Below are 14,998 nucleotides of genomic sequence, written 5' to 3'. Positions count from 1 at the left end.
GAGCCTGTGTGATGGTTATCCTGGCTGCTCGATGATCCTGAGATTCCTGTTCGCTGATTCTGTCCCTTGATGGAACACACAGTCTCTTTCCAGGAGCTGTTGAGTGGCAGGTCATTTAGGGGAGAGTGGATATTTCACACACATGAGAGGAAAGGCAAAGAGGAGCGGTCACCCCCGTTCACCATAGCGCAGAGAGCAGTGGGCAGAGCCAACCGCAGCGAGTCCTGTTCCCACAGGGAGGCAGCGAGGGGTGAGCTGTGACACGAACGAATGCCAGGGCTTCTCTAATTCCTCTGCCTCTGCTCTCATTACTAACCCAGAAAGGCATGACATCACCCCAGGGTTGCATTAAAATTCTCCAACGGAGGTGTTCACCAGTAAGCAGAGTGGGTGCAAACACCAAGGGTGGAAATAATCCCTCAAAGATCATAATTGGGCTGCACGAAACCCCCAACAGAAAACAAAGCAGCATCCCTGAGTGAATGAGTGGCAGACAGATGATTAAATGTGAAAACCTCATGCCTTAGGATACAGTGTGTCCTGGAAGATCGTCTGAGTTCTTAGACTCATCCTTGCTGTTGAGTCGCTAAGCCGTGTCTGACTCTTTGCAACCCCATGGATTGCAGAACCCCAGGCTCCTCTGTCCTTTGCTATTATCCCTAGTTTGCTCAGATTCGTGCCCATCGAGTCGGTGATGCCATCCAAACATCTCATCCTCTGCTGCCCCCTTCTCCTCCTGCCTTCAGTCTTTCCCAGCATCAGAGTCTTTTGCAATGAGTCAGCTCTTGGCATCAGGGGGCCAAGGTATTAGAGTCAGCTTCAGCATCAGTCCTTCCAATGACTATTCAGGGTTGATCTCCTTCAGGACTGACTGGTTTGATCTCAGATATGGAGACAGGCTGTTTCCAGAAATGAGGTAGCCTGTGGGACTGAGGACAGCAGGCAGTGAGCTGCGATCCCCACAGGCCAGCGTGGGGAGGTGCTGTTCTCACAGTTGCAGACAACCTCAGGGTTTTTCCACTGTGACTTTCAGTTTTAAAAATTGAGTGCAATATTGGCTTTTAGTGAACACTGGTTGTTTTCTGAATACTAACAAGTCACTAATTTAAGAGTTCATATTGTAGTTTCTAATAATGTCTCTTTTAATCCAGTTTTATTATTGTAGCTGCCATGCTAATTAACGTGCATATATAATGCGGGCATGGGTGTGCCTCTGCCCTGGAGGATTTACAATAAAACTAGAAACATAAAGTACTTTGATATTCCTGAAGAGTTCATCATTCCCTCATGAATTACTTTTGATGATTGAAATACCCTCTTTCTATATAAATAAGAGCAATGATATTTTCCCATAGAGTGGAAGTCAGGAGAAATTACATTCTTTTCCCCCATGTTGAATCACCTCAAGTTCCTTTAGATTTATCCTGTACTAAAACTTACCAAGGCAATTTGACTTCAAAACAGAATTTTAAAGGGCATAAGAGTAGAGAAAGTCTCTTATAAACATCATTATGGGTTTTGAAACAATCCTCTATTTTCATAGCACCTCATCTTATAAATAGGAGACATGCAGAGAGGAGGTTGGGCTTCCTTGGTGGCTCAGATGATAAAGAAGAAGAGAAATGAGTTATGACTATGAAAATTCAATAAAGTAATTTCCAAGAAGAGCTGTCCACAAGAATGAACAAAGAACCCCATGTGCCCCAGAGAAAAAGTGAAAGCATTTATTAGAAGCATCTCTAAATAGTGCAAAGTTGATGCACAGCAAAGCACACAGGGAAACAGGACGTGTTAGCACACAGATGCAGAAATAAATGATCAACACTTGGAGATCATAACTGGAAAATAATCTTCACAGAGACAGGAGGAAGCAAAGGAATAAACAGATCTAGAAAAGATAAAGAATCTTGGTGGGTTGTAAAGAAAAGGGAATTCCCATGGGTTAAGAATTCTGAAACGACTTTGCTTTGCGTTCTAGAGTCAAACAAATAAGGACATTGCAGACAGAGAATGGAGTGTCTCACTGCCGGAGAAGACTTTACAAACAAGGAGAGGGGAAGGCTAGAACACATTCTCTGGCGCTGGACTGGGGTTGGAGGTATCAATATGGACTCACAATTTTCTTTTAATATATGTACTAAAAATAGACAAAGGCATAAATACAGACGTACCTGCATGTGTTACGTGGATACATAGTTCCTTAGCTGTATCAGCTGAGGACAGCTAGAAGCAGCAGAGACCGCCCCCGCCTCCAACAATGAGCACAATTATCGTCCGCGACTTGGCTTCTAAATACCATTCTCAAAAACAAACAAAATCAGAACTATGGACAAAAAAGTTGTCTGACATTCCATTAAGCAACAAGTTATTCCTGCCTTCAAGTCAACAGCCAGTGCCGCCTACCCCAACCCCAAGAGGAATTCAGGATGGAGAAAAGCAGGATACTGGCCGTAGATGGTTCAGATGCGCATCGAAGGAGTAATTTCAGACTCTTGCATCTTCTTACGCATAGAAAAGGACTAAAATCATGAACTTTAGATGTCTGGTTTTTTGAGTGGCAGTAATCTTTTGATCTTTGAGTACATTTTTTTCCCCCAGCAAAATCTCCCACGTATCCTGGCTCCTCCTTTCTCTCTTTGGAGCTGTTCCTCAGAGCTGTCTGAGAGGCTGTCTCCCTGGCTACACGGTCCTCAGGTAGTAATGTTCCCAAATAAAACATAATCTGCAACTTCTAGGTTGTGCATTTTCTGGTTTTGGGTTTGTTTGTTTGTTTTGTTTTGTTTTGTTTTCAGTTGACAGAAGCAAAGCTCCTTAGTAAAGTGGTTGATTCCAGGACTAGAACAAAGAAAATGCCAGCCTGGAGCAGCTTGCAGAGCTAGAAAATAAGAAAGTGTCGAACAAATAAAGCACAAAAAAGGACTGGAGACCAACCTGAAAGGTCTCCTAATGGGCAAAGTTAGAACAACTCAAAACATAGATAAACAAAATAAATAACAATAGTACTAGGTCATAACTTGAAGAATAAAATAGATATCCATGAGTCCATACTGACAAAATATAAATAACTGAGTAAATAAGTCAGTGGAAGAAGTGGCAGCTCTTTCTCACAGAAGAATTCCAATTAATAAATATAGAAAGAAAGAGAGAAATTTAAAAAAACCGTTAACGTAGTCAAAATAACAATAGTACTAGGTCATAACTTGAAGAATAAAATAGATATCCATGAGTCCATACTGACAAAATATAAATAACTGAGTAAATAAGTCAGTGGAAGAAGTGGCAGCTCTTTCTCACAGAAGAATTCCAATTAATAAATATAGAAAGAAAGAGAGAAATTTAAAAAAGCTGTTAACGTAGTCAAAATGTTCTCAGGCATACACTGTAACATTTCTTTAGATCAGTCTGCCAAGGCAAAAGAAATAAAAGCAAAATAAACAAATGGAACCTAATCAAACTTAAAAGTTTTTGCACAGCAAAGGAAATCATCAACAAAATGAAAAGACAACCTACAGAATGGAAGAAAATATTTACAAATGATGTGACCAACAAGGGGTTAATGTCCAAAATATAGAAACACTTCTTGCAATCGAGTTGATTTTTTAAAAAACAACCAACAGCTTAATCAAAAAATGGGCAGAAGACCTGAATAGGCATTTCTCTAAAGAAGACATACAGATGGCCAACAGGCCCATGAAAAAAAATGCTCAACATCACTGTTTATATGGGAAATGCAAATCAAAACCCTAATGAGGTATCACTTCACACCAGTCAGAATGAATGGCCATCACCAAACAGTCTACAAATAATAAATGCTGGAGACGGTGTGGAGAAAAGGAAATACTCCTATACTTTTGGTGGGAATGTAAATTAATAAAGCCACTGTGGAAAATAGTATGAAGTTTCCTTACAAATCTAAAAATAAAGTTACCATACGATTTAGCAATCCCACTCCTGGGCATATATCTGGAGAATACTCTAATTAAAAAAAATAACATGCACACGAACGGTCATACCAGCACTCTTTACAATAGCCGAGACAGAAACAACCTACATGCCCATCAACAGATGGCTGGCATAAGTAGTGTGTGTGTGTGTGTGTGTGTGTGTGCTCACGTGTGTGTGTGTGCGCACATGTGTGTGTGTGTGTGTGCATGTGTGTGTCTGCACGTGTGTGTGCCTGCACATGTGTGCACCTGTGTGTGCGTGCATATGTGTGCACGTGTGTCTGTGTGTGTGTGCCTGTGTGTGCATACATGTATGTGTGTACACGTGCTTTCCCTTTTGTTCAGACAGCACAGTGGTTTCCCTTACTACCCTGTCTGAATAGAAAAGTCTCCAAAAGAATAGAAAGGGCCCCTGGGAGTCAAGAAAGGGGTAGTCTTATGGCTTAGACCAGAAAAGGGGAGAGAATGTCTAAACTTTCTCCCCCCAGAGCCAAGGACTCTCACTACCACTGGCTCTGACTCACACTGTTCCTTCTAAACTGGTACTCCCTGCCCTATTTACAGTCATCCAAAAAATGATATAAATGCTGTGCAAGCACCGCCTCCTCAGGGCTGGTGACACCCCTCTCTGGCTTGACTTTTCCAGCACGTAAATCTCATCTTCGGTGTTTCTTCCTACCTCTTCCGCACAAAAGAGCCGTAAGTATCACATAGCAAATACGACAACCTCACATTTGTGGGGTAATCACTCAACATATTTGTGTTGACCATCTATTGCTATATAGCAAATTACCCCAAACTTGGACTTGAAGCAATAAATCCTTGTTTCAAGCTTAGCCAGGGATTGTGGCCGAAGGGCCGTCACTAGGTTGCAGTCAGATGTCAGCTGGGGCTGCATCATCTGAAGGCTGGACTGAGGCTGGAAGATGCTCTTCCCAAGTGGTCCACCCACATCCTTGGCAATAAGGTGCTGGCTGTGGGTGGGAGGCCCCCGTTCCTCACCAGGTGGACCTCTCCACAGGACTTGTTAAGTGCCTCCATCCAATATCGGGGCTGGTTTTCCCAGAGCAAGGCTCCAAGAGAGAGCAAAGAAGAAGCCACAATGCCTTTTATGACCCAAGCTTGGGAATCACATCGGATCCTTCCCACCACATCCCCCTTGTGACACAAGCTGTCTCTGTCCAACATGGGAGAGAGGATGGGTCCAAGGAGATGAGAATCGTTAGGACCACTTTGGAAGTTAGTTTCTCAACATTTTAGAGGTGGAAAGCTAGAATTCAGTGGTCTATAAGATGCCCACATGCTCTATCTTCATGTTGACTTGTCCTAAAACTTCATCGTCAAAGCAGAGTGAGCCGGTCACACGAGGACCCTATTTCCTCATCGACAATGTCACAGTCATCTTTTCCCAGCTCCAATCCTTATCTTTCTGTTCAGAGATTATAACCCATTGATTGAGAGAAGATCTTAATTAACAGGTGGGTAGAGGTGATGGCTGGATGGCATCACTGACTCGATGGACGTGAGTGAACTCCGGGAGTTGGTGATGGACAGGAAGGCCTGGCGTGCTGCGATTCATGGGATTGCAAAGAGTCGGACACAACTGAGTGACTGAACTGAACTGAGAGATGATGGATGGCAGGGTGCATGAAGACTTGGAATCATTGAGAAGGAGATTTCTCTAACCTCCAGACTTCTCCTAATACTCTGGGTGATGGGAAACACCCCCATCAGACTTTCTGAGAGACAAAAGCATTTCTTTGTGACTCACACCAAGCAGGCTTCAGCTCTGCAGGCCCATTGCAGGCTTCCCACAAATTTGATCTGGTGAATCACTTCAATTCTATTGCTGAGTTCACTCAACTGTTGCACAGAAGTGGAATAGACCAGTGATTGTTGAATTTGACTGATGACCTCATTCTTCTGGGTCAAAATCAGATTTCCAAGCCCTATCCATGAATATCATGATTTAGCGGTTATATGGCGAGGTCCCAGAATCCTTGTTTTATGAAAGCTATCTCAGAAGGTTTAAGAATTAGATTTTCTTGATTAGGGATAGCAGACCCTCTTACTTTGGGGAAAGAAAAATAGTGAGCTTCTTTTTCCTGGAAAAGAACTTCTTCATCATTGAGAATGGACTAAATGATTTAGCAGATGGTCTTTCAGATATAAATATATAATATTTTATGCCTTTAAGTAGAAAAGTTTGTGTATGGTGATACAAAAATCTTATTACAGTAGATTTGGTCTAATCTTTCCTATAACTTTATATTTGTTATCACTTTCCTCTAGGGCAGTAGGTCTTGAACTCCAATGTCCAAAAGGAATCACCCAGCTTAGAATCATCCTCCTAGATCTGGATTTCCAAAATTTCCCTCATGATAAGACCACACAGTGCTGTTTGTTACATGCAATACATAGAAGTTAGATTCCATCCCCGATTCTACTTTGGAACATCTAGGTCATTTTGTAAACAAGTGTTCCAGCCAAGATTGGGAGAGTCTGTTCTTAGGACTTGTGGGTGGAGAAATCTATAGAGATAATATATCCCCATCTTATCTTTGTGCACTTCAGGGGACACAGGCCACCCACCTGGCCAAGCTTAACAGTTGGATAACCTCCACTTGATTTGCATGCTGTCTTAATTGTTTTTTGAATACTGGGTCTTCAGAAGCTGTGTGGGCTTGACAGTTCTGGTTGGTCTCGACAACTTTGGCTGGCCTCATTGGAGACAAACTGAAGCAATAAGATAATGCAGGTCAGGAAAAGAAAACTAATTAGCAAATTCATTTTATGCCCTGTCAGAATTCTTTAAAATAAAAAAGAAGAAGAAGAAGAAAAAAAAGCAAAGAAAGCCAATAAAGGGTCTAAAAAAAAAATTGTTATTTAACCCTATGAACCAGATAGCTCCTGGAGTCCAAGAACGGACAGTTCCAGCAGTAATTAGGGAAGACAAATAAGCTACTCAAATTATAAATGGGAAACATGCTTTCTAACCACTGGCTACTTTCTCCATATTATTTCAAGGGTGACCAATTCCAGCAATAATCACTAGAATACCTAATTTGGAGGAGATCTCCAGCGAATTGTAAATTATTGTTTATTATGACAGTAGAAACAGGGCGTTCACTAGATGGCTCCATGGAGACTGTAACTACTGAACAAGAGGATATTGAGAAGTTTTCTGATGATCAATCAGGAAATTAGCCTCCTTGATTCAGGACCACTCTGAGGGCTCCATGTGGAGAGGATGCTGAAAGTGGAGCCTGTCCCCGACGCCGGGTGGGCACCAGTCTCCTGGACTCTGCATCTGAACTGCCGTCCAACAGCCTGATGCAGGGATTCCTGCTGCGTCTCTCTAATACTGGGTCTTCCTCCACAGACCAAGGAGGGCCCCATAAGTCTAGAAAACAGCCAGGCTAGGGCAGAGAGAGCAGCCTAGCAGGGCGCCTCACTGTCCTGTCCTCTGAGAAGGGAAGACCCCACTCCCCTTCCACGTTTCTGCCTCCTCTCCATCCCTGACTTATGTGTCCCCAAGGAAGAAAGACTGGCTCGAGTGATCAGCTCTCACTTGCCATTACTGGACAAACCCCAGGAACAGGGATGCCGTGGTGTTCTAAGCTGGTGCTTCTGTACAGTACACGCCTCACACACAGACCTTTTCTGCTTCATTGTCTCAGGCAAGCAGGTCTCCTCCACAGATCCTCCCCACGGGGTGAGGCAGGAGGAATGCCTTGCTTTGACCACCATCCATCCTATTTCCTCTCTTTTTGCTGGTCCTCCAAAGAGATAGAGAGTTCCAACTTGTTGTCCACGTCCAGTTGGAGGAAATGGACTTAGAATCCACTGTGGTTCTCTGTTACCAATTATTGCAAGCTTTTCTTTGGGTAATTACAGGATTCTTGATCAGTAACTTTATTCTCACACAATTTATAAAATGAAGGTATACCCTCCACTGCTCTGAGCCCTGAAGGGCAGAAAGAGCAATATGTAACTTGAGTTCTTAGTGAGTAACATCCAAGGGCTGTGGACTCTGTAGACAAACCCCCTCAGTGTGAATCTTGACTTTGCTCCTCACTGGTTGTGTGAACTTGACCACATTTACCTTCCCTGGCCTCAGTTTTCTCATCTGCTAACTATTAGGAGAAATAATAGTAACTAATTCAAGGGCTTCCCGGGTGGTGCTGGTGTTGAAGAATCCGCCTGCCAATGCAGGAGACACAATAGACGCAGGTTCAGTCCCCAGGTCAGGAAATCCCCTGGAGGAGGAAAAGGCAACCCACTCCAGTTTTCCTGCCTGGGAAATCCCACGGACAGAGGAGCCTGGCGGGCTATGGTCCCTGGGGCCACAAAGAGTCGGACGTGACTAAGCACACACACACACACACAAAACCCAAAAGATTATTGTGAAGATTAAATGAGTTAACACGTATAGGCAAAGCTGATGTTTAAAATGCCTGGAACATAGTAAAGAATAGTTAGGTTTTTCTTACTGTTTATTATTATTAATATCATCACAAGAAATTGTCACTATAAGAATCAGTGTTGAAGGACTTCCCTGGTGGATCAGCGCTTGGGGCTTCACCTCCCAATGCAAGGGTCATGGGTTCAATCCCTGGTCAGGGAGCAGGAATCCCACATATCTTGCAGCCAGAAAACCAAGGCACAGAACAGATGCAATAGTGGAGCAAATTCAGTCGGGACTTTGGAAATGATCCACCTTAAAAAAATAAAAAGCTTAAGAGAAAAGAATCAACACTGATGTTGACGGTGCCTCTCTAGGACTTTAAAGGCATAATGTAGACATGTGGGATCTGGTTGACATTAAGCTCAATGTTAATCAATAACCACATAGTCTAATCTGTCCTTCGAAGGTCTCGGTGGAAGAGCATCCTTCAGGATGAAGGGGACTCATCCTCTAACTCTCTCACTAGGCAGAAGGGCATCTAAGACAGAGCTTCTGTGATGATGCAATATTAAGGACCATTAGCAAGTGGGAGCAGGACCCCATGAAAAAGGACAGTAATCTGGGTCCTAAACACAGGAAAGCAAGATGAATAAAGGGTTGGAAAGTCTGGAAATTTTTCACCTCAAGAGCAGAGCAGATATATCTGAACAACATATGTTTCAGAGTCCCAGGCAGCATGGAGAGAGCAAAGATCATTAAACGGCTCCATCCTGAGTGGTACTTGTCTCTCTTGCTCTGACAAGCTGTGACCTTGGGTAATTTACTTCATCCAGCTGATCTTTGTTTTTCTCATCAATATAATGACCGTCAATTCCTTACAGTTTCATACTCCGGGATGCTGAAGGTAGCATTGGTTTTGGATCCCAAATCCTCCCATTTACCAGCCTCTTCTTCCCCCACCCTCCCCCCCACCCCCCTCCGCCGTCCACTCCGCCCTTGCTCCAGAGCTCTGGCTGCTAAAATATAAATGCAAGCAACTGAGCCAAATGGGAAATATGATAGTAGCTACACTGATGGCAAAGTAGTTAGGAGCAAAAAAACCTTGGCACTGGCATTGAAGCAAGGGTTATAACAACCTCTTTGCTGCCTGGATTGAAGCCAAGGGCATAGACCAGAACTGATCTTCCTACTGACCTGTCCACAGGCTGACAAGTCTGAAAACTGGAAGCATCCAAGAGGCCAAGAAGAGGAAGCAGGGACATTGGAACCTCCCTCTCTTCACATCCTGTGTGCCCTCTCAAGGGGGAAGACAGTCTCCTTCCGTTCTTTGGAACATTCTGAGCTCTTACTTCTCTGAGTCCTTTTGCTGGGAAAAGTGTGATGATGTCACGGTATTTTGACTTTTCTTTCTGAGATTCAGCTCCACATTTACCAAAGTCTCCACTGTTGCCGTATTCACTTCTTGATGACTTCTTGTACACAGAGGCACCCCTGTGATCAGATTCCATGCATTAACTATGGAAACTTTATTCGAGGGTTCACTATGGCTGCAAGAGCGATTGGAGGCAAATGGTCACGGTTCTAGAGAAGTCTTCTTCCTTAGAGCAGCGAAGTAAGTTGCAGCTGTTCAGTCGCTAGGTAGTGCTCAACTCTCTGCAACCCCATGGACTGCAGCACACCAGGCTCCTCTATCTTTCACTGTCTCCTGGAGTTTGCTAAAATTCACATCTATTGAGTCAGTGATGCTATCTAACCGTCGCATCCTCTGTCGCCCCCTTTTCCTCCTGCCCTCAGTCTTTCCCAGCATCAGGGTCTTTTTCAATGGGTTGGCTTTTCACGTCATGTGGCCAAATTGTTGGATCTTCAGCTTCAGCATCAGACCTTCCAATGAATATTCAGGGTTGACTGATTTGATCTCCTTGCAGTTCAGTTCAGTTCAGTTCAGTTCAGTTGCTCAGTCGTGTCTGACTCTTGATGACCCCATGAATCGCAGCACGCCAGGCCTCCCTGTCCATCACCAACTCCCAGAGTTCACTCAGACTCACGTCCATCGAGTCCATGATGCCATCCAGCCATCTCATCCTCGGTCATCCCCTTCTCCTCCTGCCCCCAATCCCTCCCAGCATCAGAGTCTTTTCCGATGAGTCAACTCTTCTCATGAGGTGGCCAAAGTACTGGAGTTTCAGCTTCAGCATCACTCCTTCCAAAGAAATCCCAGGGTTGATCTCCTTCAGGATGGACTGGTTTGATCGCCTTGCAGTCCAAGAGACTCTCAAGAGTCTTCTCCAACACCACAGGTCAAAAGCATCAATTCTTCAGCGCTCAGCCTTCTTCACAGTCCAACTGTCACATCCACACATGACCACTGGAAAAACCATAGCCTTGACTAGATGGACCTTAGTCGGCAAAGTAATGTCTCTGCTTTTGAATATGCTATCTAGATTGGTCATAACTTTTCTTCCAAGGAGTAAGCATCTTTTAATTTCATGGCTGCAATCACCATCTGCAGTGACTTTGGAGCCCAAAAAAATAAAGTCTGACACTGTTTCCACTGTTTCCCTATCTATTTCCCATGAAGTGATGGGACAGGATGCCATGATCTTCCTTTTCTGAATGTTGAGCTTTAAGCCAACTTTTTCGCTCTCCTCTTTCACTTTCATTAAGAGGCCTTTTAGCTCCTCTTCACTTTCTGCCCTAAGGGTGGTGTCATCTGCATATCTGAGGTTATTGATATTTCTCCCGGCAATCTTGATTCCAGCTTGTGCTTCTTCCAGTCCAGCATTTCTCATGATGTACTCTGCATATAAGTTAAATAAGCAGGGTGACAATATACAGCCTTGAAGCACTCCTTTTCCTATTTGGAACCAGTCTGTTGCTCCATGTCCAGTTCTAACTGTTGCTTCCTGACCTGCATACAGATTTCTCAAGAGGCAGATTATGTGGTCTGGTATTCCCATCTCTTTCAGAATTTTCCACAGTTTATTGTGATCCACACAGTCAAAGGCTTTGGCATAGTCCATAAAGCAGAAATAGATGTTTCTCCTTGCAATAAAGGGACTCAAAGTAAGTTATGAAATCTTTAAATAGACATGCTTTTCTCTTCTGTCTTATTTATAGAAACTTTTCCTGAGTGGTTAAAATTTTTCAGCCCAGGTAAATTTATCACAGTCCCATGAAAGATATACAAGTCTTGGGATGAGGGATGAAGACTTACTGACTGCCTTCTTAGACTAGGTATTTTCATAGGAGTTCTCCATCAATCCTTCCAAGGGTCTCATGATGTAAATAGCATTTGCTACATTTACAAATGAGAGAGCCAGAGCTCTCCCATGGCCAGTGAATCAGAGAACTACATTCCAACGTGGCTGTCTGATTCTCAAACCCATATGCTGTTTTACCACCTTTTCCTGGTTGCGTCAATACAGATTTCACTACTCTTGGCACAGCCATGAAAGAAAAGTCGCAACTTGGGATAAAAATATGTACAACGCACCAGAGTATCTCAAAACACACACATTGAAAGCACATCTAAAATCCAATGTTTTAAATAAATAAATAATAAAAAATAAACAATAAAATAAGGTAATAAAATAAATGATACAAACAGAAAAAGTGTTGTTATTCAGTCGCTCAGTCACGTCCGACTCTTTGTGACCCCATGGACTGCAGCACGCCAGGCTTCCCTGTCCTTCACTGTCTCCTGGAGTTTGCTCAAATTCATGTCCATTGAGTCAGTGATGCCATCCACCATCTCATCCTCTGTTGTCCCCTTCTCCTCCTGCCTTCAATCTTTCCCAGCATCAAGATCTTTTCCAATGAGTCGGCTCTTCGCATCAGGTGGTCAAAGTATTGGAGCTTCAGCTTCAGTATTAGTCCTTCCAATGAATATTCAGGGTTGATTCTTTAGGACTGACTGGTTAATAAACAGTAAATTAAAAGTTTTAAATAAAAAATGAAGTTGAATTAAAATGACAAAACAAAATAAACTGCAGAGCTCAGGTGCATGCCCCTCACCAGCTGAGTCATCAGAGGCACCTGACCCGTGTTCCAATCTCCAGTACTCAGCACAGCACCTGGTGACTTACACGTCCTCCAGAACGAGTTCAAAGGGTCCAGTTTTCAGATTGCCTTGATCCTGGCAAATGTCACTGTGAGCTTCTCATTCTGCCTCTGCCGTCTCCCTCCCTGAACCAAAATAAATCTACACGCCAGAGGAAAAATGGACAAAGGGCTTCTGTTGAAATACAAATGAAACGTAATCTATTACGTGGCAAGATTATCCCATAAATTCAGAAAACTTCGAGAGCTGTTACAGTCCTAGAGGTGTGAGGTGTGAGGACTCACTGGGGTGCAGAGCAGCCTTGCCTGCCTTCCTGCATGGATGGGGGGCGCTTCTGATGAAGCCCTGTTTCTCCGAGATCCAAGCAAGAACTGAAGCGGTCTTCACGACATTCTTGCTTTCGGCTCCTGCACAGGTCCCTGAGTCTCTGCATGACAGGTAGTCAGACAATCCGGGCTCAAGGGAGAATGAAAGAGAAGGCAACAGTGAGTCCTTTTAGATTCAACAGACTTGGAATTTCACTGCCATCTGTGCTGCTGACCAGGATTCCGTGTCATTTCCCACAAGAGTGAGTTGAGTGGCAGCCCCTTTCGCTTCATAATCAGAATCCAGTCATCCAAACACACATGAACTCTTTTCTGTTCCATTTGCCCAGTGACACAAAGATGCCAGTATTTCCAGGGATCAATCTCAGCCCCCAAATGAAAAGAACAACTACTCTGTATTTTGTTGAAACGTTTCTTACTTTCTACAGCCTCTAATTCAGCCAAGTTCATAGTGGAGCAAGAAATAAAAACTAGCTGCAAATGGGTCTTCAGATACGAGTGTGTCAGGACCCACCCTCGTGTACATCACTTGATTCCTAGACCAGCGTATTCTGGTTATGACCGGGGAAATCACTGCCTACTCGGCACTGTTTCACTGTACCACTGTTTGCGTGACATTCTAAAGGACGATACCTCAGGCTTACACTGTAAAATCTCCTTTAATTGGAACTAAATTTCTTTTTAATGTAACTTTTTATATAGGTGTATAGTTGGTTTACAATAGTGTGTCTGTTTCAGGCGTAGAGCAACGTTTCTCAGTTACGCATGTACCTGTTTCTATTCTTCTTCAGATTCTTTTCCCAGTAAGTTATTACAGAATATTGAGTAGAGTTCCCTGTGCTACACAGTAGGTCCTCGTTAACTGTCCATTTCGCATGCAGTAGTGTGTATATGTTAACCCCAGACTCCTAATCTGTCCCCTCTCCCCTTTGGTAACCATAAGTTTGTTTTCCATGAGTCTGTTTCTGGTTTGGAAATAAGTTTGTATCAATTGTTCGATTCCATATATAAGTGAAATACGATATTTGACTTTCTCTGTCTGATTTAGCATGATAATCTCTGGGTCCATCCAGGTGACTGCAAATGGCATTATTTCATTTTTCATTGTAGCTGAGTAATATTCCATTGTGTATATATGCACCACATCTTTATCCATCCTTCTGTCGATGGACATTTAGGTTCCTTCCATGTCCTGGCTATTGCAAACAGTCCCGCTATGAACATAGGGCTGCATGTATCATTTTTAACTATAGTTTTCTCTGGAAATGTCCCCAGGAGTACCATTTCTGGATCATATGGCAACTCTATTTTTACTTTTTTTGAGGAACCTTCATACTGTTCTCCATAACGGCTCCACCAGCTTACATTCTTACCAGTGTAGGAGAGTTCCCTTTTCTCTACATCCTCTCTTGTGTTTATTATTTATAGGCTTTTGATGATGGCCATTCAGACCAGAGTGAGGTGTTATTCCATATATTTCTTCAGGCAGAACCGCACTGGGTTTGCCACTCCATTCCCCAGGTGGTGCTCAGTAACTTGCTTATTGAACGGCTCAACCCACTGTATTTTCAGAAAACATGTGGTCCATTGTAACCAGTATTTCCAGATGGCGAAGCTTCTCCATGTTAACTTACTTTACTGTGTTCCCAGACGCAGATGGACACTCACTTTAAACATCCAAAACTCGAACTCCCTTTGGTGATTCCCGTGGTGAGTCAGTGCCTGCATCAGTAAGAACAGACTTCTCAAATGGCCTGCATGAACACATATGTGACACAGGATGAATTATCAGCCCATCATTTAATTTATCCCTGAAGAACAAAAGCTCCCTCCCACCGCCTTTTTTTTGACAATCAACCTCCCAACAAATATCTATCAGGAACTCTGATAAACATTCAAAACTCCATGTTGTACTTTCAGAATGATAACAGAACCCGCAGGAAGAAAAGAATACGCCCTGTTTTGTTGACCCAACAATTTAAAGGAGGAGGAAAATGAGGGTGCGTGGTTACAGACGATTTTATAGAGGAAGTAATGTTGGAATCAACCTGCATAGCTTGCAGATTTGGGGTTAGAGCCTCAAAAAGACAAAAGCTTTAGGAAACCTGAACCTTCTCTCATCTCATGCAGCACCACCCCAGGCCAGCTAAGCAGAAGAGAACAAAGCAGAAAGCAGCCTCAGAAATCACGAGCTCAAGTTGGTCCACGCTCTCAACTGTATTGAGTATTTTAATTTGAAGGAACTGGGGACTGGGCACTG

The sequence above is a fragment of the Budorcas taxicolor genome, chromosome 4, assembly GCF_023091745.1.
Source record: "Budorcas taxicolor isolate Tak-1 chromosome 4, Takin1.1, whole genome shotgun sequence".
NCBI classification, from domain to species: domain Eukaryota; kingdom Metazoa; phylum Chordata; class Mammalia; order Artiodactyla; family Bovidae; genus Budorcas; species Budorcas taxicolor.
Note: the sequence above shows the minus strand (reverse complement) of the source record.